The sequence below is a fragment of the Ailuropoda melanoleuca genome, chromosome X, assembly GCF_002007445.2.
Source record: "Ailuropoda melanoleuca isolate Jingjing chromosome X, ASM200744v2, whole genome shotgun sequence".
Taxonomy (NCBI): Eukaryota; Metazoa; Chordata; class Mammalia; order Carnivora; family Ursidae; genus Ailuropoda; species Ailuropoda melanoleuca.
In genome coordinates, this window is record NC_048238.1 from 36,970,614 (window position 1) to 36,993,391 (window position 22,778).

The window sequence follows — 22,778 nt, forward strand, 5'->3', positions numbered from 1 at the left end:
CTATTCTTGGCATAAATCTTGGGGCTTGTTCTATAACATGTTCTCTTTTTTACTCATGATTTCTATTTCTTCATGTTTTGTTTCACTTTTTGAGAAAGTTTCCGTATTTGAACTTTCAAGTCAAATTCAGTTTTCAGCAGCATTGATTCCATTTTTTCACTTCTTTGGAATTTCTTTTTTTTTAAGATTTTATTTATTTGACAGAGAGACACAGCCAGAGAGAGAGGGAGCACAAGCAGGGGGCAGAGGGAGAGGAAGAACCTTGGGATCACGCCCTGGGCCAAAGGCAGCCACTTAATGACTGAGCCACCCAGGCGCCCCACTTCTTTGGAATTTTAAAATTCACAAACCCCACTTTTTAAATTTTTCATTTTTTTAGGATGTTTTTAAATTTTTAAGTAATCTCTACATCCAGAGTGGGGCTCAAACTCGAAACTCCGAGATCAAGAGTTGCACCCTCCACCGACTGAACCAGCCAGGAACCCCCACCAATCCCACTTTTTAAAATTTCCAAAACCTTTTGCTTTCTCATAATTTCTTTTTTGCATTTCCCTTTATTTTTTTTTAAGATTTTATTTGTTTATTTGGCACAGAGAGAGATAGCGAGTGAGCACAAGTTGGGGGAGCTTCAGGCAGAGGGAGAGGGAGAAGCAGGCTCCCCATCAAGCAGGGAGCCTGAAGTGAGGCTAAATCCCAGGCCCCTGGGATCATGACCTGAGCCGAAGGCAGATGCCAAACCGACTGAGTCACCCAAGCGCCCTCCCTTTATTTTTCATAGGAATTCTCATCACAGGTTTTTGTTTTGTTTTGTTTTGTTTTATTTTGTTTTTTAGTTTTCCTCTAATACTGTAACTCTTTTCCTTGGAATTAAGTCATCTTAACTGATCTGTGAATCACATGTCCACTCACTGCAGCAAGTGTAGAAATGTCTCCAAAACCCTTTGCAGGTAGGGTTGGTGAAGCCTGTCAGGCCATGCTGGCTTTGCAGAGGAATGAGGTCAGAAGTTTTTCACATTAAGGCATTGGTGAAACAACTGGACTGATTGATGCTGAGGACTCTTTCATTTTAGTCTTCTCCACATGTGAGCTTTGAGTGGCTGTTGTTTTTAGCCCATTGGATGGGAAGCAGTTCAAAACAAGAGTCCCCCTCAGCAATGGCGACGTCCATGGAATCAGCAGAGGGTCTCAGGGATCCCGTGGACAGCAGGAAAGAAGGGTTCAACTCCACAGGTTTACACAGTTCCTATACTCTGCTGTCTGCCCTCTCAGAAAGCCTTGGAATCCGAGCTCCCAACTCCAGACTAGATCAGAGACAAGGGTCCTCACCCTCCTGGTGATTGACGCCATGCTACAGGGAGGGTGACCTCTCCTAACCTGATTTCTGCAAGGTCATCTGGGAAGCCTGAAGATCCTAAATGTGTAGGATCCCCTCCAGGTTCCTACAGTGAAACATGGTCATCTCTATACCCCCTCCCCAACCCCTCCCACCCAAAGACTATACATAAGCTTTAACTTACTCATTGATTCACCCCAGCATGAAGCTGAGGGAAACAGGAGGGAAAATCATGTGCTCAGGCTGCCGTCTTCCCAGAATCCTTCCTCTGGGTGGTTATATATATTTCTTTAAATTTTTATATATTTATATATTATTTATATATTTTTATTTTTATTTCCTTTCACCTGTACTAGAATCACCTTGAAGGCAGGAATGTCAGGTAGTTCGTGGGGGTTTTTTAAAGACAAATTGTGTAATGAAGACAGTGCAGCCCAACTTCAGTAGATATCCCTTAAAAGTGCTGATGGCATTGGAGACATGATTCATAATTGTCAAGTGGGTGAACCAAGCAAAAACACATGCCTTGGAACTAACCACTAAGAAATACAGTTGCATTAGCCATCAGAAATTGATTTTTTTTCTCATGCTGGTTGCCAATTTTGTATCGATTACTCGTTGTCCTTGAAAATCAAGGTACTATAGATCTGCATCAAGTACTTAAAGGGTTCTCAAGAAATATTTGTGGACTTTGATGAATTACAAAATAAGACCATGCTAGACTACTCTATGCAATTTTCATTATTTACGTTTCTTAAATAACTGTGCATTTTCCTTTCCTTAGTAACTAACATCAACTAGTTAAGGAAACTTTTCAGATTCCTAGGTCACTTCTAAGGCTTTGTGAAGTGGTTTTTGAATAGCCTCATGATAAACCATCTTAGGAGACGCTTGACCTGCCTTAATTCTTAGTGTCCTAATTCCTCAGTTGATCAACAGAAACACTTTTTTAAAAATGTATTGTTGAAAATACAAAGTAAGTAAGCCCATAATTTTCTTCTGCTGTGAATGTAATTGGCTCCCATTTTAAGCAAAAGCACTTTGAGGATGTCAGAAAATTGAACGCTGCCTCTATCTGGATACAGAAATAAGTAGTGAGGACAATCTAAATGAAGTCAGAATGACAGGATGGCTGAAATAATGATGAAATTAGGACAAGGGGTGTTTTCAAGACAAACTGGTTCACTACTCCTGTTGCTAAAAGCACATAGAATATCACTAAATGTTCAGTAAGGAAGATTACCAAACCACCCAAAGAAGCAGTCTGTGGAAGAGTCAAAGGTCTATGAAAATGAACAGAAAGAATTTACGTTCCCTTCTTCTAGTTCAAATAAAAGGAAAGTTTTTCTTTTTCTAAGTTTGAATGAGACCAAAGAGGCTCAGGTGGCCCTGAGAGCCTTGGAATAGAGATTATTATATAGACATGACAACTAGCGAAGTCTCAACCTGGGGTTCGATTTAATTGGTTTCTGACTACAGGACCCCATATTATTTATCCCAATATGGTTCCAAAATTCTCTGCTTCCCTGTAAAGTAGATGTTCCCGAAGATTACCTCCTGCCTGCCAGACTGAACCTCTATTAGCTGAAATGTTTTGTAATAGTTGTTGCTTCCATCTTAGCTCAGCTGGACTCAGGAAATGAAAGGGGGCCAAGTAGCTAGGGTGTACTTAGGGAACACAGGGCTGTAGCTCATTGGCATGAGCTTTAGGAAATGTGGGGTTTTTTTGTGTGGTTTCCACTTGTCCCGATTATAAATTTTGCCACCACACTGGACGCCAGTACCCTGCTTACAACATGGCAAGTGAGACCCCGACCTGGGACTCTAATTTTAGAGTCCCATTCTGGCCCTTCTCAAATGGTACCTCACTACACAAGGTGAGGAGTCCATGGGGCCAAGGGGTCTGAGAATTCTAAGTTGAACCAGGATTTCCAGATTTTCATGGAAGTCTATTTGTCAAAATAGGAAGATAAAACATATTTAATTTCACTGTTTTCTAGCTTGATTTGCAATATACTTTTAGAGAAATAGTGCATGGGCCTTCATCTGTAATTTGTACTCTTGACCTGGTCTCCACAAATGGTAGAAATGAGCCTGCTTGGCATTACTCCTTCTGGGCAACAGAAGACTCTACCTGACCAATGCTGGGACCACCTCCGGTGCTGTTTTTCCTCATCTCAGAACAAGACCATAACTAGTGTGTGATCCTGGCTCTCCCATTAATTAACATGTTACTTCCTCTGAGTTTTTCTGTATGTAGAACAAGGAGATTGGAAAAGATGAGCTAAAGGTCCTTTCTAGTTCTTTGACCTGTAGGCATGACAAAGAGCAGATAGCTATGTTTGAATTTTTCAGCATTTACTGGGGTCTTGAAATCATTTTGAACCAAGGTTTCTGTGGGTAAAACAGAATGGGACCTCAGTCACTTTTCTGTCCTAAGCATGCAATGGAGTTTCCCTAGGTCTTACCAACTTGCGCATATGAAATGAACTTGGTAACATTGATTAACTTCAGTTCCATGAGCTTCTAGCCATGTTTTTAGGGCGAGAGCCTCTGCCCACTCCAAATTTTACCCAACTATTTATGGGCATTTCCAGGGTTTCTTAATAGTTCTTAGGTTTCTCCATTCTAAGATGCCATGTTAGTGTCTGCTGGAGAAAGCCTTTCTTCTTAACCCTCCACACCGCACGTGTAGCCCATGTGAGTGACAGAGAGCATTAACAGTGGTCCTAGGGCTCCAGCTCCTGATACCTCTAAGGTTATAGTCCCGTGCAACAAGCTGCTGCCATGGCATGTACCACAGATGGAGAAGGAATGCCCCTCCACCCTTCTCTCCATTTTACTTCCTACTTTGTCCACGGGATGGAAGCAGAGTGGAGGTGAGCCCGCCCCCCTCTCTCACACTGTCATGTGACAATATAGTTTCTCTTGAAAGGACTCAGACACAGATCCAAGGACCTCAGGACAAACCCTGACACTGGCTTCAGTATCTCTGTCTCTCCCAGGTGCTGAAATGTTCCCTGGCCCCTTCCCCACATGAATATTAATCAGGCAGATGCCCATGGATTACTGGCCCACTAACCTATTCGATATACCAGATATGTGAACACAACTGGAACACAATAAATCAGTGAATGAAGACTTACTGAGATAATAAAATCTCAAGGAAATGAGGGAGAACAGTGATAGGCTCACTTTCCAAACGTTTCAGAAATTTGTTCAGATTCACAATGTTTATGATTATTTGCTGAATATTTTAGGCCGTTAGTGAATGGTTCTTGCATTTTTGGCAATAGAGAAAGCTAATCATTAATATTCACTGGGTACTTGTGACATGCCAGGAACCAGGATACACATTTATATGCATTATCTTACTTATTCCTTTAGGTCAGGGGCTGGTAAACTTTTTCTGTGAATGGCCAGACAGTAAATTATTTTCAACTTTGTGAGTCATAATCCTAACATCTCTGTCAGACGATTCAGCTCTGAAAGCCAAGGTGTCAACAAATGAATTTGGCTGGGTTCCAATAAAACTTGGCCCAAAAGCCATAATTTGCTGACCCCTGCTTTACGGAATTCACGAGGATGGTACTGTTTGTATCTTTGTTGAACAGACAAGGAGACTGAAGCATAAAGAGGCTAAGCCATTGGCCCAAGATCTCAGATACGAAGGAATGGAAATGGGATTTGAACCTAAGCAGGCAGATTCCAGAGCTCACACTCTTTCGCACAGAGCCATTTGGGGCACACGGCAGTAAGTTACAGATCACCGTTGGTGGGAAACTTAAGGACTGGAACCTGCCTTTGAACCTGCATTGCACGTCGACGTCATGTTTCCTTCCTCAGTCATCATCGCCAACAGAGCTCTTGCTACACAGGTTTCCCCCGCTGAGAGCAGAGCGCTCCTATGAACACTTGCATAAGCCGAAATGGCGTAAAGTGAAGATGCAATTACTATTCATTTATATGAAAAAAACGGAGTATTCCCAAACCCCCCAAATCACCTCTCTTAGGCTTTTTTGGTATCTTAGGACACATCTTGTGAACACATGCAGAAAATAAATCAAGATAAAGCACAGATGCTCACAGACACGGCTCAGAGCTCTGGCAGCTTGATGCTGAGATGTGGCGGGCAGTTTCTGGGGAAAGAGCTTGGCGGGCCCACTCTCCTTGTTTGGGGTGTGGGCTGCCTCTATATCGGCTCACTGCAAAACAAACACTGAACGCCCTGTTCTCTTTTTGCCTTTGTTCATAAAAGCAGAGATCCTCTTTGGATTTCTTTCGGTTAGTGAAAACAGGCACTCATATAGGTCTTTCCTAAAAGCAAAATGGCCCAATGCGCACTTTCAAAAAGCAGGGTATACCTGCATACTGATCATCCTTAAAGGGAAAAAAAAAGCCAGTAATAAATGAAAGGTCACTTTCTCGCTCTGAAGTATCAGGAAAGGGTGGTGTATGCCCCATCTAACAACCCTTAATTAGAGAATTGCAGCATTCATGACTTCTTAATTGCTCTAATGATATGATCTCACTTACTACTCATTATTTCCTCTCCAACATGGCCCTTCAAGCCAGCTCCACCTTTCATAAGGAAGCATGAGTCAGTAATAATGATAATGATAATAATGATGATAATTCCATTAACAACAACACATTTATATAGTACTACTCTAAGCCACTCTTCTTTCTTTCTTTAGGGCCCCCAATGTAATGCCCCCAGATGACTTCCAAACTCAGGGCCTCAACCCTTCCTGCTGCCCAGGTCTCAACCCTAGATTCTCTCCCAGCCGAGGATCATCTCTGGATCTGCCGCTCCTTCTCTGCACTGGGACCCCTGCCTCCAGCCTCTTGACCACACAGCACTGGTTGGGGGGGGGAATAAGTGGACAGCCTAGATTCAGACCCCAGCCCTGACCCTTTGCCCGGTCACGCTCAGCTTGCCTTGGCACATTCCTCATCTACACCATGGGCATGAAAATAACTGTAAAGGGCTTTTGAGAGGATTTCAATGAGTATACATTTAAGGTGGGGAGGACAGTGCTGGGCACACAGCAAATTCTCTATGCATCAGCTGGTACCATTTGCTGCATACCAATCACTGTATGTTGTGTCATTTATTTCATAATATTGCTGTCTCACTCCTCCCAGAGTATAAGCTCTGTGAAGCCATGGGCTTTGTTCAGGTCACTGCTATCTCCGTGTTTCGAACAGTGCTTGATGAAGGGGGGGGGGGGGGGGAAATGGTAGGCTGCCTAAAGAGGAAAAATAGGGGCACATCTAAGTTTAAGTTTTTTATTTTAATTCCAGTTAGTAAACATACAGGGTTATATTGCCACTCACTCTTCTAAGCACTTTGAATATATTAATTCATTTAATCTTCACAGCAAAAACCATTTTACAGATGAGGAAACTAAGACCTAAGTGTTAAGTGGCTTGGCCAAGGGTGAAATGCCAGTAAAGGGGCTCAGCTGGACTTTGAATCCAGGCACGCGGGCTCCAGAATCCACAATCTTCAGTACTACGCCTGACAGCCTTTTGAGGAGGATTTTTAAATATAGTAAAATTTGTCATTTTGGTAGGTCACCTCTGTGTAGATAGAATGTAAATGGTGTTCTGTGGTTTATTATGGAATAGTCTACTATATTCTTCCTTATTAAGGAGGTTGTGACTTTCCCTGCACGTGAAGGCATGGGGAGGCCCCCATCGATGGTCTCTCCTTCTCACTCTTGCCATTGGTACTCTGTGCAGAGGTCCGTGCCCATCCCCCAAGACAGTTCGAGAAGTGTTCATCTGAGTGTGTGGGGGCATCTCAGGAATGCCCAGGGACACGGATGGGGGCAGATGGACACTTTGAAGTAGAAGCATTTCCTTTCTCATCTTTCTACCCCTCCTATTTAGAATTTTCTCTCTCGAAACTTTACTCTCTTGGGAGATGCAGCATACGGTGTCACTGGGCCGCCTACATCTCCTTGGAATTGACCATCATTTTCCCTATATGCAGTACATTTCTTCACTGCCAGCACCTGGGCCTCATCGCCTCAAGCTCTCTTTGGCCTCCAAAGCCCTCTCTGCATACATGCATGGCAGGGTGAAAGTACCGGGGAACTAATCAATGATTGATAAAAATTGGTGTATGGGGCGCCTGGGTGGCTCAGCTGGTTAAGCATCTGCCTTCTACTCAGGTCATGATACCAGGGTTCTGGGATCGAGCCCTGCGTTGGACTTCCCGTTCATCGAGGAGTCTGCTTCTCCCTCTGCCCCTCCCCCCGCTCATGCTCTCTCTCTCTCTCTATCTCAAATAAATATAAAATCTTAAAAAAAAAAGAATTGGTGTATAAATACCCAGCACCATCACTCCTCAGTATGTGCGCGACACAAGCCCTTAGAACTCCCTAGATGATTAAGCTCAGTTGTCTACGGTGGAAACTGGCTTGATATTTGTATCAGTCAGGACTCTACCAGAGGGGGAAAAACACAGTATGAGATATATATGATAGATAGACTGATCGGTTGCAAGGAATTGGCCTATGCAATCGTGGGGCCCTGTATAGGGCAGGCCTTCAGGAAGGGCAGGCTGAGACTCCAGGACAGGGGCTGGTGCTATTTGTACTTTAAGAATCCAGGTCTCACATCATTTGGGGAGCCTCTCCTCACCACCCCTCATATCTGTCTCATACCTGTATGACAGCACCTGTATTACCATTGTCTCCCTCCTACTTGAGGACGACGACTATTATTTCTTGCGGCCTCCCTCCCTCCCAGTTCAGTGCCTAATACAAGATGGTCAGCAAATGTTTGAAACAAATTAAATGAAACCTCTCAGCCCCTTGAATCACAATATGTGCTTACTTGGAATGGAAAGGACCTGGAATATATTTGTATTTTAAGTGCCATAATTTTCATGACATGTCTATTATTCCCCATAGAGGGTTTTTAGGTCAACCATTCCTTCTGAGTATCTACATTGTTTGGAGCAATTTTGGAAGTGGAAGGGATTTTTTCCACATGTTGCCATCTTTCATTTCACCCTCCTGGCTGCACTCCCAAGAATACCCAACAAGTTAATTATATTTGTAGACTTGCAAAGTAGCTTTCATGAGTAAGAGTGCCGTTCATCTATGAGAGAACCCAGCCGAGTTCACTGGCGGCAACTTGCCAGGAAAGCAGAGATGCTAAGTGCTTGCTAGCTCATTGAACCATCCACTGGAGTTCTCCACTTTAAATAGCAATAATGGCTTAAAAAATCGGTTTTTAATTTGTCAACTTTCAGTCGAAACCAGAAACCTTTCAAGGCACTGCTTGTATGCGTGTGACCCACGTGTCCTTTTCCTGCTCCCACGAGCGTCCTCTTCCCAGGAGAGAGATCGACTTCCACCCTCCCTGAATGCTCACCTTATCCTAGGCTTTGAGACCTAAACCCTTGTGTGCTGTATGAATATATAAATGTAAGGAGGGGAGGCAGGATGGAGCTCCACCCTGACACAGAGTCCGCAACCTTCATATTCAAGTAATGAGAAGGGAAACGTGGCCTATTCTTCACGTGAACGGTAGTTCAGTGTTGACTGCTACAGCAGAGCTAGTAACAGTATAACAATGGCCGCTACTTTTCACCAAGCGGAATTTGCCAGACCACTGTACGGAGATGTTTACAAACATGACAGCATCTGATCTTCACAATCAGCTTATGTGGTCGATTCTATGAGCCCCATTGGACAGCTGAAGAAATTGCGGTTCACACAGGTTAAATTTTTACCATAGAAAATGGAGAAAATTTGAGTTGTTCTTAGAAACCATGATTTAAGTTAAGACTTACTATGAGTCTGATTCCGGTCTTATGCTTGATTTCTAACCCTGAGTCTCTGTCTGGATACAAATGTCAGTGAAGATGATGCCTCTAAAGGTAATTTATTGAAGCCCTACTGCGAGCCTCGTGCTGTGCGTTTAACCAACCAAGTGACGGGGTCAGGATTCAAACCCAAGGCAATCTGCATCAGAGCCTGGGATCTTCCCACGGTCCCTTCAATGATGAGCCTTAGTCTTGCTTTCCCCAGTTGTGCTAGTAATTGAGGCCTTGCCTTGGGACTGCAGCCACATGACTGAGGGCTGGCTTCCTTCCCAAACCCCCGCTGTCTCTATTCCAATCCAATCCGTGGCGAGCCAGAGGGACGGAAACAGGACCTGCTGGTGCTTCCCATCTAGAGGCAGTTAACTAACAGGAAACCAATAAAAACATAATCACAAACTTGGAGAAACACAGTGGAAGAAAATACAGCTTATGAACTGTGTGCATACTAGGGAGCCTGGCCTAGTTTGAGGAGGGTAATCAGAAATGAATTTTCCAAGAAATTGATTTTTTAAAAATCAACCTTGAGGTATAACTTACATACAATAAAATCAATCCATATTAAGTATACATTTGATGCGTTTTGGCAGATTGCACGTGCCTGTGAAACCACTCCCACAATCAAAGTAGAACATTCACGTCACCCCAAAAGCTCCCTTGTGACCCTTTGTAGTCAGTAAGCCACCCCATTTGCAGCCCCAGGCAACCACTGACCTGCCATCTGTCACGATAGGTCACGTTTGCCCTTTTTTTTAGAGTTTGATATCATTTCATACTGTATGTGTGCATTTGTGCCTGGCTTTGCTTCAAACCAAGTTTTGGAGATTTGTGAAAAATGAATCTCAGGCCACCTTTTGTCCCAGATCTGCTGTCACAGATCTTCCGACAACACTGACTACCTGTCTGAGGAGCAACCCATTGCCACCCCCCTGCCCCGACCACCCAGCTCCACTACCTCCTACCACCCAACCTCAGGCCCCCTGTCTGCTTGGTCTCCGCTCTCACGCACGTCTAGACTTGTCTATAAGCACCTGACCCACGTCCAGTGGGGGATATATCACTTCTCAAGGCACAGCCTCAGCTTCCCTGGCCTGGCCCCAACTTTTCAGGCCTGAGAACCCATTCTAAAGAACCAGGAACAGCCTTAATCTCTAAGATCCATACATTAATGAATGACAGATCAAGAAATGAAGACTTTCTTCAAGATCTGACTCCAATATTACTTTGAAAATGACTGGACTCTCAAAGTACTTTATGCATACCACTCTTGAGGCACACAACAATTTCTACCAAATTTAAGCGTGTGTGTGTGTGTGTGTGTGTATACATATTTCTCTCGCCATTCAGACTATATGCTCCATGAGGTTAATTCCTATTTGTGATGCTCAAAGAAAAACCAAAGTGGGGGAAAATTAGGTGTCTTGAAATGTAATCCCCTCAATGACTCAAATGACCTTCCTTGCAGCTACTGAATTCACGAATTTAGAATTTGTCAAGGAAAAGCACTTTTCTCATACATAAAATATTATTAATAATGAAAATTTTAAATACACTAAAATTTTAAATACACTAAAATTAACCCATAGAGAAGAACAGAGCTTATGCTAAGGAGTGACATGAAGGGATAGACGTGTTTTTCTATGATTTATAAAACCTTTGACTTTATAAACCGAAACCCGGTCAAACTGTGAAGTCCAGTCTATAAAAAGCATGTACTCCATATTGAAAATGCTCACAATTCAGTACCAACAGTAAATGAATATTGCAATTCAGGTGAAATATAAGTCAACTCTACTCAGTGTAACTGAGGACACAATGGTCAAGGAGACCTTTCACTGTTACGTACTGATTTGTTTTACTGGAGTCATTTATTTGGGATAAAAAGAAATTTTCCCATCATATCCATGAAGTTAATCAAACACAGTTGCCCACCACACTGTCTCCATTTGATCACACACACAAAAAAAAAGGCCCTCCCTGCTACCATCCCCATAAGTGGGCTTATGTTCTAAGCATAATCACTTGAAGTCTTTGTAATTTAAAGGCCTAATTTTCTGCCATGGTTTCCATAAAGACTTTTATGGCAGGCACAATACACTCCAGTGGGTAAGTAATGTATCATACCGTTGGTACATGCAAAGATTACTTCATTAATTACAAAGAAAAACTATAAAAGAGTCCATCTATTTTCCGCAACCTGTTCAGAGAAAATGACAGAGGTGGGCCTCTCAAAGTATTTGGGTGTGCATTACATTATCTTAAGCATTTGTATCCAGTTTTACATGGACAATGTTTTAAAAGACAAACATTATTATAAAGTTTATAAAGAAAAGAAGAGATCCTTTTCTATCCCTCACAAGCTGATCGCTACTCTGAGGAAACCACTTCTAACTACTTTAGTGCTTTCGATTTCAGTTTATAACACCCCTACTGCTACTTCTCGATTTTTTCTTTTGTTTTCAATACTATCTATTGACTTCCTACCAAGTTAGAGGAGTATTCAGCGCTCTTGGGTACTCCTCGACCACATCTGTCAAACACACACCCCCCAATTAGAACTTTTCCTTCAGCTTTATTTTTTGGAAAGATCAAAATTCTGTTTTGCGTTATTATTACAAGCTCCACATAATTCCAGACTGAGCCACGGAGTTTCCACGCTTGCATTTCATTTCTTGTAAAACTGGGTTTTTAAAAAGTTTTCCTGCAATTTATATTCTCCGCCCCACCGCGGCCACCCACCACCACCAATTAGTTTCTCTGTACCTGTGTTCTCAGAGTTGAGTTGGTTGGTTTTTTTTAAGATTTTCTTTACGTATTTTTCAGAAAGAGAGAGAGAGCACAATCAGGAGGAGCGGCAGGCAGAGGGAGAAGCAGGCTCCCCGCTGAGCAAGGAGCCCAACACGGGGCTCCATCCCAGGATCCTGGGATCATGGCGTGAGCCGAAGGCAGACGCTTCACTGACTGAGCCACGCAGGCGTCCCCAGAGTTGAGTTGGAAAGAGATGTGAAGGGGAGTTTCTCATGGTTCAGATGTTCAGATTTTTCCTTTGCCCTCTGAGCTTGTGACCAGTCCTCCACAATGCCTGGGGTCCCTGAGGTCAGAGTCTCTCTGGTCTGAATTCTCTGCAGGGTAACATCTGCTCTTCCACACACACCAGGGAGAGGATGCGAGATTCATTTAAGTGCTGCTTATATACAGCCTATCAACCAAGTATCGTTCCATCCGAGGCAACTCGTGTTTCCTGAACCTTCCTGGGGTTCTCTGGTTGGACTCACGTGCTTCTGTGCTTCTGGCACGATAGCCTAAGACATCAGCTTTCTCTGATCTGTGAGAGCAGCTTTCACATGGCCAGTTTGCTGTCCAGCTTGCATTTCTTTACTTCTATTTCGTCTCCTAGTGTCTTTGTCTTTTTGCGAAATAACACTTGTATCCCCTTTGTGATCAGCTTAGTGACTTTGGAGAAAAAAATGGCAGTAAGGCCATTTGTTGGATTTACTATGTATCACCAGACTTCCTCATACAAATAAGGTTTAATTTTCTTAAACGTACATAAATAGATCTGTCACTGGGAGCCTGGGTGGCTCAGTCAGTTAAAAGTCTGCCTTCAGCTCAGGTCATGATCCCAAGATGCTGGGATCGAGTCTGGCACTGGGCTCCCTGCTCAGCGGGGATCCTGCTTCTCTTTCTCCCCTCTCCCCGCTCATGCTCTCCCTCTCAAATAAATAAATACGTCTTTGTGTGTGTTTGTGTGTGTATAGTTTTATGAAAAATTTGCCTGCATTGCCTATTAAAATTAAGTGAAAACAATATATATCAGTCTTTAAAACAAGTTTTAAAAATCTGTCACCTATGTTCTCTCTGATTCAAATTTGGGAGTTCTAAAGGTAAAGGATAATTGGTACTTCATATTCACCTACATAGTTTTGGGGGCCCAACCCCAAATGGCAAAATACTGCTACTAATAATAATAATAAGCAAGCAAACCAGCCCACTCCCTAAGAAATTACCGTGAGAAATAAACTAGGGGAGTGGCTTGATAACAGAACCAAATGGAGAGACAAAACATTCATCAAGACATTTTCTTTAAAGTGGCTTTTTATACCCTACTGCTAAAAGGTTTCAAGCCAAAATAATACATGTTCTTTTCATGTAAGAAAACATAAAAGCAAAAGTCTCTGCAAAGAGTGGCTTCTCCTTTACATCGAAGGGCCATCGTTAGTTTATTTCTTGTCATGTAGGAAAACATAAAAGCAAAAGTCTCTGCAAGGAGTGGCTTCTCCCTTACATTCAAGGGCCATCTTTAGTTCGTTTATTTTGCGTCCACTATGCAACTGCCACCATCCGGCTAGCGCTGCCCTGCAAGGGCGCCGGATGACTTCCCACCTGCTACAGCAAGGGCCCGTTTGGGGGGAGCTCTCCAAAACATCTGACTTTGAGAGCCCTCCTACTTTCCTGGAGCCCAACAGTTCTGCTTCCGTATGGTTTCTCTCTCCTCTACTCTTCCTCCATAACTGGTTTCTAAAATCCTCCTGCTCACTTTTCCTCCCTTTGTTGGCTAAGTTCGGGTTCTTCATCTCTGACAAGGCTGCAGAAAGGCTGGTTAAAGCCAATTTCAATTCTCCCTGACCTCTCAAAATGCTTTAATCACATTAAACAGTTATATCAGGTGCTTTATAAAAAGGTGGGGGGGGGCAATGCCATAGTGGATATTATGGGATGCTGAGTCCCCCACCATCCCCCCTTCAGGGCTGAGACACACATTCCCCCAGCTGCTNGCAGTTATATCAGGTGCTTTATAAAAAGGTGGGGGGGGCAATGCCATGGTGGATATTATGGGATGCTGAGTCCCCCACCATCCCCCCTTCAGGGCTGAGACACACATTCCCCCAGCTGCTGGGGGCACTGGCAGCTGAAGCTCTCTGGTAAGCCGACCTGGCCCAGGGTCAGGCCCCATCTCCTGGGATCACCTGCATCCAGTGACTTCCTTCACACCACACAGGTATAGATCCCAAAAGTCTTCCCCTGTAAACTCCCAGCAGGCTAATCTCCATCTTAGAGTTATTTTCAGGAACTGACCCAAACAGATGCACGCCCATTTGAGTAGCTGGGGCAAAAGCAAAGTAGCGCCATCACAAATCTCGTTCTCCCAGGATCCGGACTAGGCATTAAGGAGCCAGTTTAAAACCCTGGTAAAACAATGCTCTCTGGGATCAGACTGTGCAGGTTTGCAACTTCGATTTATGGCTTACCAGCTCTGGCGACCCACCCAATTGCTGTTCAGTGTAACTGTGTCTCCTTTCCCTCATGTATGCGATGCCAATGACAGTACAGGCTATGCCAACATAGGGCAGAGCTTCTCAAACTTTAGCCTGCATTAAAATCCCAGAGGGCTCATTAAAACACAGATGGCTGGTTCCCAACTCAAAAGTATCTGAGTTAGTAGGTCTGGGGTGGTGCCTGGGAATTAGCATTTTTTATTTTTTATTTTTTTTTTATTTTAATTTTATTTTATTATATTGTGTTAATCACCATACAGTACATCCCCAGATTCCGATGTAAAGTTTGATGCTTCANAGACTTATTTATTATTTAAGAGAGAGAGAACAAGCACGGGGAGGAGGGGCAGAGGGAGAAGGAGAGAGAATCCCAAGCAGATTCCCCACTGAGCATGGAGCTCGACACGGGGCTCGACATGGGGCTTGATCTCACGACCCTGAGACAATGACATGAGCTGAAATCAAGAGTCAGACGCTCAACCAACTGAGCCACCCAGGCGCCCCGAGAATTAGCATTTCTAACAGGTTCCCAGGTGAGGCTGCTGCTGGNTAAGACTTATTTATTATTTAAGAGAGAGAGAACAAGCACGGGGGGGAGGGGCAGAGGGAGAAGGAGAGAGAATCCCAAGCAGATTCCCCACTGAGCATGGAGCTCGACACGGGGCTCGACATGGGGCTTGATCTCACGACCCTGAGACAATGACATGAGCTGAAATCAAGAGTCAGACGCTCAACCAACTGAACCACCCAGGCGCCCCAAGAATTAGCATTTCTAACAGGTTCCCAGGTGAGGCTGCTGCTGGTCTGAGGACCACACTTTGAGATCCCCTGCCGGAGGGTTTTGTGAAGAGTAAATGAGAGAATATAGTAGTCCTCACTTCATCTGTGGGAGATATGTTCCATGACCCCCGCAGATGCCCGAAACCACAGACAGTACTGAACCCTACTGTATTATGTTTTTTCCGATACGTACATACCTATGATAAAATTTAATTTGTAAAATAGGCACAGTAAGAGATTAACAATAATAACTAATAATAAAATAGAACAATTGTAAAAAAAACATGAAAATAAAAGTTATGTGAATGTGGTCTATCTCTCAGACTATCTTAGTGTACTGTAGTCACCCTTCTTCTTGTGATAATGTGAGATGATAAATGCCTACATGACAGATGAAGTCAAGTAAATGATGTAGCCATTTTGACATAGGGGTGTGCTCCTGTGGACCTGATAATAGGTAAGAATAAGGACATTTGCTCCTAGACCACAGTTGACCATGGGTAACTGAAACCGTGGAAACCAGAACCTCAGAGAAGGCAGCGGAGCGGGGGGGGGGGGGGCGCTACTATATTTGCAATGCGTTGAGCTTGGGACACAGCACATGCACAAAAAATCTTGGTTGACTTTGTTGCTGTTATTGGAAAAAGCTATACTTACTGACTCAAAAACTTTGAACTGAACCTCTGTGCCTAAGACAGTTTTAGGACTCCAGGAAAGCAGAGAGGGGCAATAATGTCTAAGAAGATGATTGCAAACAAATTCCATGGNGCATTTTGACATAGGGGTGTGCTCCTGTGGACCTGATAATAGGTAAGAATAAGGACATTTGCTCCTAAACCACAGTTGACCATGGGTAACTGAAACCATGGAAACCAGAACCTCAGAGAAGGCAGCGGAGCAGGGGGGGGGGCGCTACTATATTTGCAATGCGTTGAGCTTGGGACACAGCACATGCACAAAAAATCTTGGTTGACTTTGTTGCTGTTATTGGAAAAAGCTATACTTACTGACTCAAAAACTTTGAACTGAACCTCTGTGCCTAAGACAGTTTTAGGACTCCAGGAAAGCAGAGAGGGGCAATAATGTCTAAGAAGATGATTGCAAACAAATTCCATGGACCACACGGAACCAGAGAGGGAAAATCATAAAAGTATCACAACACTGGGGACACCTGGGTGGCTCAGTCAGTTAGGCATCCGACTGTTGATTTCAGCTCAGGTCATGATCTCAGTGTCGTGAGATCCAAGCCCCGCATCTGGCTCTGCACTGGGCTTGGAGACTTCATAAGATTCTCCCTTTCCTTCTCCATCTAGTCCTCCCCATGCCCTCTCTCTCTCCCTCTAAAAAAAAGGTATCATAACATTGTTGAAAAGGACAAGCTGAAGCATTTCCTTTCTAAACGGCATAAACATAATAGCTATTGCATTTCTGCCATCAACACTTCTACCTCGACTCAGACTTTTCCTTCTTTAATTTCAAACCTATCAAAGCAGAGCTTATAGACGAGGGGGGGGCATGGGGCATAATGTAATTATGAATAGCTCAACTGCTTTATCCCATTCAGGAAGACAAGCTTAATAAATAACAATATTCTGCCAGGTAAACTTTATTTGGTCACTACAAATACTACTTATCATTCAAGACAAGTGGAATAATTCCATTCAGGCAATTAACCACATGCCAATTTAGAGATTCCATTCCCTCAAGTGCACCAGAAGGTGATTCCATGAAGCCTACGCCCAAGATCACAGGTAAGTCTGTTCACTGGGACCACATCAGGAAAGAGTAGCTCAGAAAAGCAGGAATCTGTTAGCAAGGATTTTAGGTTCTTTTCTACATGTCTCTGTAACTCTGATCAAATAAGACTTAGAGGCAAATCTAACCAACATTTTTTTAAAGATTTTTATTTATTTATTTATTTATTTATTTGAGAGAGTGAGTGCATGCCAGTGGGGGGAGGGGCAGAGGGAGAGGGGGAGAAAGAATCTCAAGGAGGCTCCATGCTGAGCGCTGAGCCTGATGCAGGACTCAATCTCACAACCCTGAAATCATGATGTGAGCTGAAATCAAGAGTCGGACACGTAACTGACTGAACCACCTATGTGCCCCCAGCCAACATATTATGAGCACCTACAAATGTGTCAGGCCTTGTGCTGGATGCTTACCCAAATGTATTTTGTTTAATCCCCACAACAGAAAGCATCTAATCTGTATTAAGGTGATAGAGGCTTAATATTATCGTAGAACGGAGTAAAGTCTTCAGGAAACATGAAAACCTCAGAAATATCAACGCACCTCTTATTCATAGTGAGTGATTTGATATTTATTTTAAAGAAAGGTTGGTTTGAATGTCAGAATCCACACACTGACTTTCATTTTGCTCCTTTAGTATAGTTCAGTAGCTTGCAAACTCTTGTGTGCCTAGCAATTAATATGAAGGATTGTACATTCAAAACCAGACGTACCATACCTTCTAGTTGATTTAAGGGTCTTTCAAGGATATTTTAGACTGTAGGGGATTTTTATCTTAAAGGCTGACTTTCAAAACTCATTCCTATATAAAATAAGACTTTTGTGAACATTCTAATACAGCCAAAATTTGGGGGCTATCTAAATCCTCAACATATCAATATAATGTTTAATTCTCTTTCATCTAGAAGAAGAATGAACCTCAATGAGGAGTAAAGCCTGGGGAGTAGTTCTGAAGCTCAAGGGATGGTCCTAAAGAAATGGCACCTGCTTTACTCAGACTTGAAGATCACCTTCAGAATTATATTGGAGTTATTGTCATCATTTTTTTTCAACAATTATTTATTTGGTATCAAATGCATGGCAGGTACTGCTCGAGGTACAACAGTAAATAAAGCATGAATTGCTACTCTCAGGGAGTTTACATTTTAGAATCAGAAGAGACAGATGAATAGCAGATAAATATAGATGCCATATATCATGGTCTATTTCATGATGTGAAGTAGTTTAAAGAGATAGAAAGTTACAGCAGGGGGTGTTCATTTATCTGACACCATCAGAGAAGGACAAGGACCCAGAGAATGGTGTCCCAGCAATAAAGTGAAGAAAATACAGTATTTTTCAAGGGATAGAGTGATCAGCTGTGTTGCACGCAGGAGACAAATCCAGTAAGATAAAAACTGAGAAATGATAGCTGGATTTGGCAATGTGGAAGTCACTGAACTTGATGAGAAAACTGTGGTGGACTGATGGGAATAGAAGCCTAATCGGAGTGGGCTTCAGAGAAAATAAGAGAGGGGAAGATAGTAAGCAAGAAACAGCTACCGGGGAGCTATGTTCGAATGGCAAAAGAGAAATGGTAAAGTTGTCAGAGAGGAACATGCAATAATGGGAGAGCAATGGTATCATATGTTTCCATGCTAGGAGGACTGATCCAGTGCGGAGGGGAAAGTCAGTGATATAAGGGAGAGGTGGACAAGTACTGGAGCGATGCCTTTGAATGAGAAGTCAAGAATAGGATCACCTGCCGAAGGACAGGGGTTGATTTTATATATGTGGATAGAAAGCTCATTTGTCGGGGCGCCTGGATGGCTCAGTCGTTAAGCGTCTGCCTTCGGCTCAGGGCGTGATCCCGGCGTTCTGGGATCAAGCCCCGCATCGGGCTCCTCCGCTGGGAGCCTGCTTCTTCCTCTCCCACTCCCCCTGCTTGTGTTCCCTCTCTCACTGGCTGCCTCTCTCTATCAAATAAATAAATAAAATCTTAAAAAAAAAAAGAAAGCTCATTTGTCGAGGTGCAAGGGAAGATGTAGAATAAAGGGACAGATACAGAAGATGGAAAATGATTTCGGTAGGAAGTTACGGAATGTTCCCTTTTGGATGCTTCGACCTTCTCAGCGAAATACAAGACCATCCATTGAGAATGAGCAAGGGAAGGAGGTATTGGTGGTTTGTGGAAAGAAAAAGAGGCATGAAAAGAATCCTCTAAAAGAATGGGAGAATGAATTGACTTGTAAGAAGCAGTGGGATTTCCCAGCAGCTCTAAGGTCTCTTCTGAAGGCAGTGCACATGAGGATTGTATTTGGTGAGATGGCCGGCCCAGAGGCCATCCGTAGAGACGGCAGGCAGGATGGAGGGCCTAGGATGTCGTATTGCCATCTGAGGGCATGCTGCATTATTTCCTGCTGCATGTAACCATCTTCATAAATTTCTACAACCTTTGCCATTAAAAAAAGTTGACATCCTCTAGCAGGGACCGTTTGCATCTTTGCATCAATCACGATGCTGTCCGTTGTGACAAGCAAGCAAGGAGAGAATAGCGACGTTATTCTTCAGGCACCTTGCCAATACGGTGAAGTCAAAGACCCTTCTTATTCATTCCCCAGGAATACAACAAACAGCTCTGCCGGCTGGAAATAGCATTTTGCTAGGGCCTCAAAGCCGGTATCTCTAAATCCACACTGGTTTTCCCCTATCCTGGTCAGGTTTTCCTTCTAATTCATGCCTGATTATCCACTTAATACCCTCAATATCATTAGGCTCATCTACATATGAAAAAATAGCATATCATTACTTTGTTTCTATGCCTTTGATGACTCCTCATTTCCTAAATGGTAAGTTTTAAACCCATGAGCCCAACCTGGGGCGCCATTCTAGGACATCCTTCTTACATGATCTTTGCCCAACCATCTTATGCCCTGGACCTACCTAACTGTGTTCTGCACCTATGTCAGGAGGTAATTTAGGCTCCCAAGAGAAAAAAAAAATGACTAAGATGCTTTTGATAGGGAAAGCTTTAGTCAATTTCTATCGAGATCATGGCCTTGGATTAACTAAGAGAAGAACTTCCCATCGTGTGTCCAGGAGAGCCTCTCAAACCCATTTCCCACATAGTAATATGGCTCTTAAGATCTCTCTATTCTGGAACATAGCCTAAACTAAGAGAATGTCTAAAACTGACTCTCCATCGCCAACATCTCAACTGTGGATCTGGGGAATTATGGTTCCATGTATTTCAAGGAAGCGAACATATTTTCTTTAATTCAGTTTTAGCATTGTATTAGTTCGGATCCTCCAGAAAGCAAGCACCAAGATGGAAGGAGAAGCACAAGAGCTTTACTGGGGGGAAATGCCCGCAGTAGATAAAGGGGGACGGAGCAGGAGAGGGGAGAAACAAGGAGAGTCTTCAGACTGCAGTGTAGGTCTGACAACCGTGAAAAGGAAGGACAAAGGAAGGAAGGTTGCGTAGGAAGAACCTCAGGCTGCAGCCCAGGTCTGAGAACATGTCAAGCCCAGCCTACGGGTTGCCCCAGAGTGAAGACAGAAGTACACACCAGACAGGAATCCCCAGCCCCATTCTTATTATCAGTCATTGCGTGGTAACTGCCTGAAGGAAGTGTGGCCTAAGAGGGATGCTGTGGCTGATCCCAAAGGTATGGCAGCTTGAGACTGTCACCTAATAGTACTCCGTCCAGAACATTCTCTCTTATGCGGCAATCTATAGGTGCACCTCCATGGATGCCATCATCTTCATTATCTCTATTCCCAATCCTAATTCTTTGTTTTTACAGTCATTACCAAGAGACAAAGTTGCCATCTTCCGAATTTCTATGAACTTATATACATCAGGATGTTTACTGACACTGTTCCCTCCCTCTGCCTTTCCCTTTCTCCTCTAACTGGGTATCATCTACTCAATCTTGAATAATTAGTCAAATAATTCTTCCTTTATGATGTCTTCCATACCCCAAAACCTTTTATGTCCCCCACAGGTGTTGGCAATACTTCAGAAAAGCATTCATAACATTTTAGTAAGGTGTCTGCATGCATTTATAATGCTAAGCTTGAAAACTCCTTTAGTGAAGGAACCATTTTTTAATTATTTTTGTATCCCTAACTCCATAATTCCCAAACCGTATCCCCAGGCGCCCCAGAGGGGTGCAGGGAAGCCCCAAGGGCTTTCATGGGGGTAATTAAAATTTGCAAAGAGAGCAGAATGACAGAGCATGAATGTAACTATTAAGTTGCTTGGTTCACACTACTTAGTAAGTGGAACTGTTAGGTTATTTTTTTTTTCTCTTGGCCTAGGACTGCTGTGAAAAATTGACCAAGACACTAAAGGCTCTGTGAACCAAGAAAGTTTCGGAAACTTGGCCCTAATTCCCAATAAGCACACATAACATCTGGTAAATATCTCAACTATTGATTTTAGAGAATTTATCTTACTTGCAAACATTTCTTCGGCACATCCTTTTTCTGTGCCAACCATTGTACAAAGTACTTTATGTCATTTATCCTTCCAACAGCCCTGCGAGGTCATTAACATTGTGATCTCCATTCTAAAGTTTGGGAACTTCTGACATGGAGTCATAAAGTCACTTTCAGGAGGCCACACAACTCAAAAGTCATGGAGCTGAGACGCCAAAGCCCATTCTATTACCCACTACACTACATACAAACTCCCAAAAGGTTTTCAAAATAACAAGCAGTGAACTTGATGGAAAATAAAAAAACCACATTCACTTCATTGCAGTATATATAGAGAGTGACCTTTTGAGAGTTAAGTAGATGAATTCATTAGGGGATACTTCCTCAACAACTATTACTGAGTGTCAGGTGCCTGAGTGGCTCAGTCGGTTAAGTGTTTGCCTTCAGCTCAGATCATGATCTCAAGGTCCTGGGATCGAGCCCCATGCCGGGCTCCTTGCTTAGCAGGGAGTCGGCTTTTCCCTCTGCCCCTCCCCCCACTTGTGTGCTCATGCACATGCTCTCTCTCAAATAAATACATAAAAACTTTTTAAAAAGCTATTATTAAGTGTCCGTTGTGTGCAAAGTTCTACAAGGGATACAAAGACGAAAAAGAAATCACTCTGAAACTGACAATGTTGACACAAAGACGAAGAAGTCCTTTTCACAAAAGTTAGGTATTTTCAAGATATTTTGCTATTCTGATCTCGGTCTGCCAGTGAACCTTTTCTCTTTAATCTGTATTTTTTTTTTAAAGATTTTATTTATTTATTCAACAGAGATAGAGACAGCCAGTGAGAGAGGGAACACAAGCAGGGGGAGTGGGAGAGGAAGAAGCAGGCTCATAACGGAGGAGCCTGATGTGGGGCTCGATCCCATAATGCCGGGATCTCGCCCTGAGCTGAAGGCAGACGCTTAACCGCTGTGCCACCCAGGCGCCCCTAATCTGTATTTTGCAGAGAAGCTCCTAGGGATTTAGTTTTGTCCATTCAATTAGCTTCTTCCTACTAGGGTTGAAATTTTGACCATCTACACCAGCCACTGCACTTGTCCTACTTAAGTTTCAGGAGTTTCGGGCAACTGAAAGAGGCTCTCCCATTCCCGTTTTCCTCTCTTTTCCAATTTAGGAGGGGCTCCTAGTTGATAAATTAACAGCAGCAGAGGGTATGAGGATCGATAAACTGCAAGATTCAGAAGGGAGAGGGATGGGGGGATGGGGTAGCCGGGTGATGGGTATTAAGGAGGGCATGTGTTGGGATGAGCCCTGGGTGTTATACGAAACTAATGAATCACTGAACGCTACATCAAAAGCTAATGATGTACTATATGTTGG

General features: G+C 43.3%; 1 pseudogene; it reads left to right on the plus strand.

Annotated features, from left to right (window-relative positions):
• The first annotated feature begins 19,033 nt into the window (after positions 1–19,033).
• LOC117797374 overlaps positions 19,034–22,778 on the plus strand; it is a 35,304-nt pseudogene continuing 31,559 nt past the window's right edge.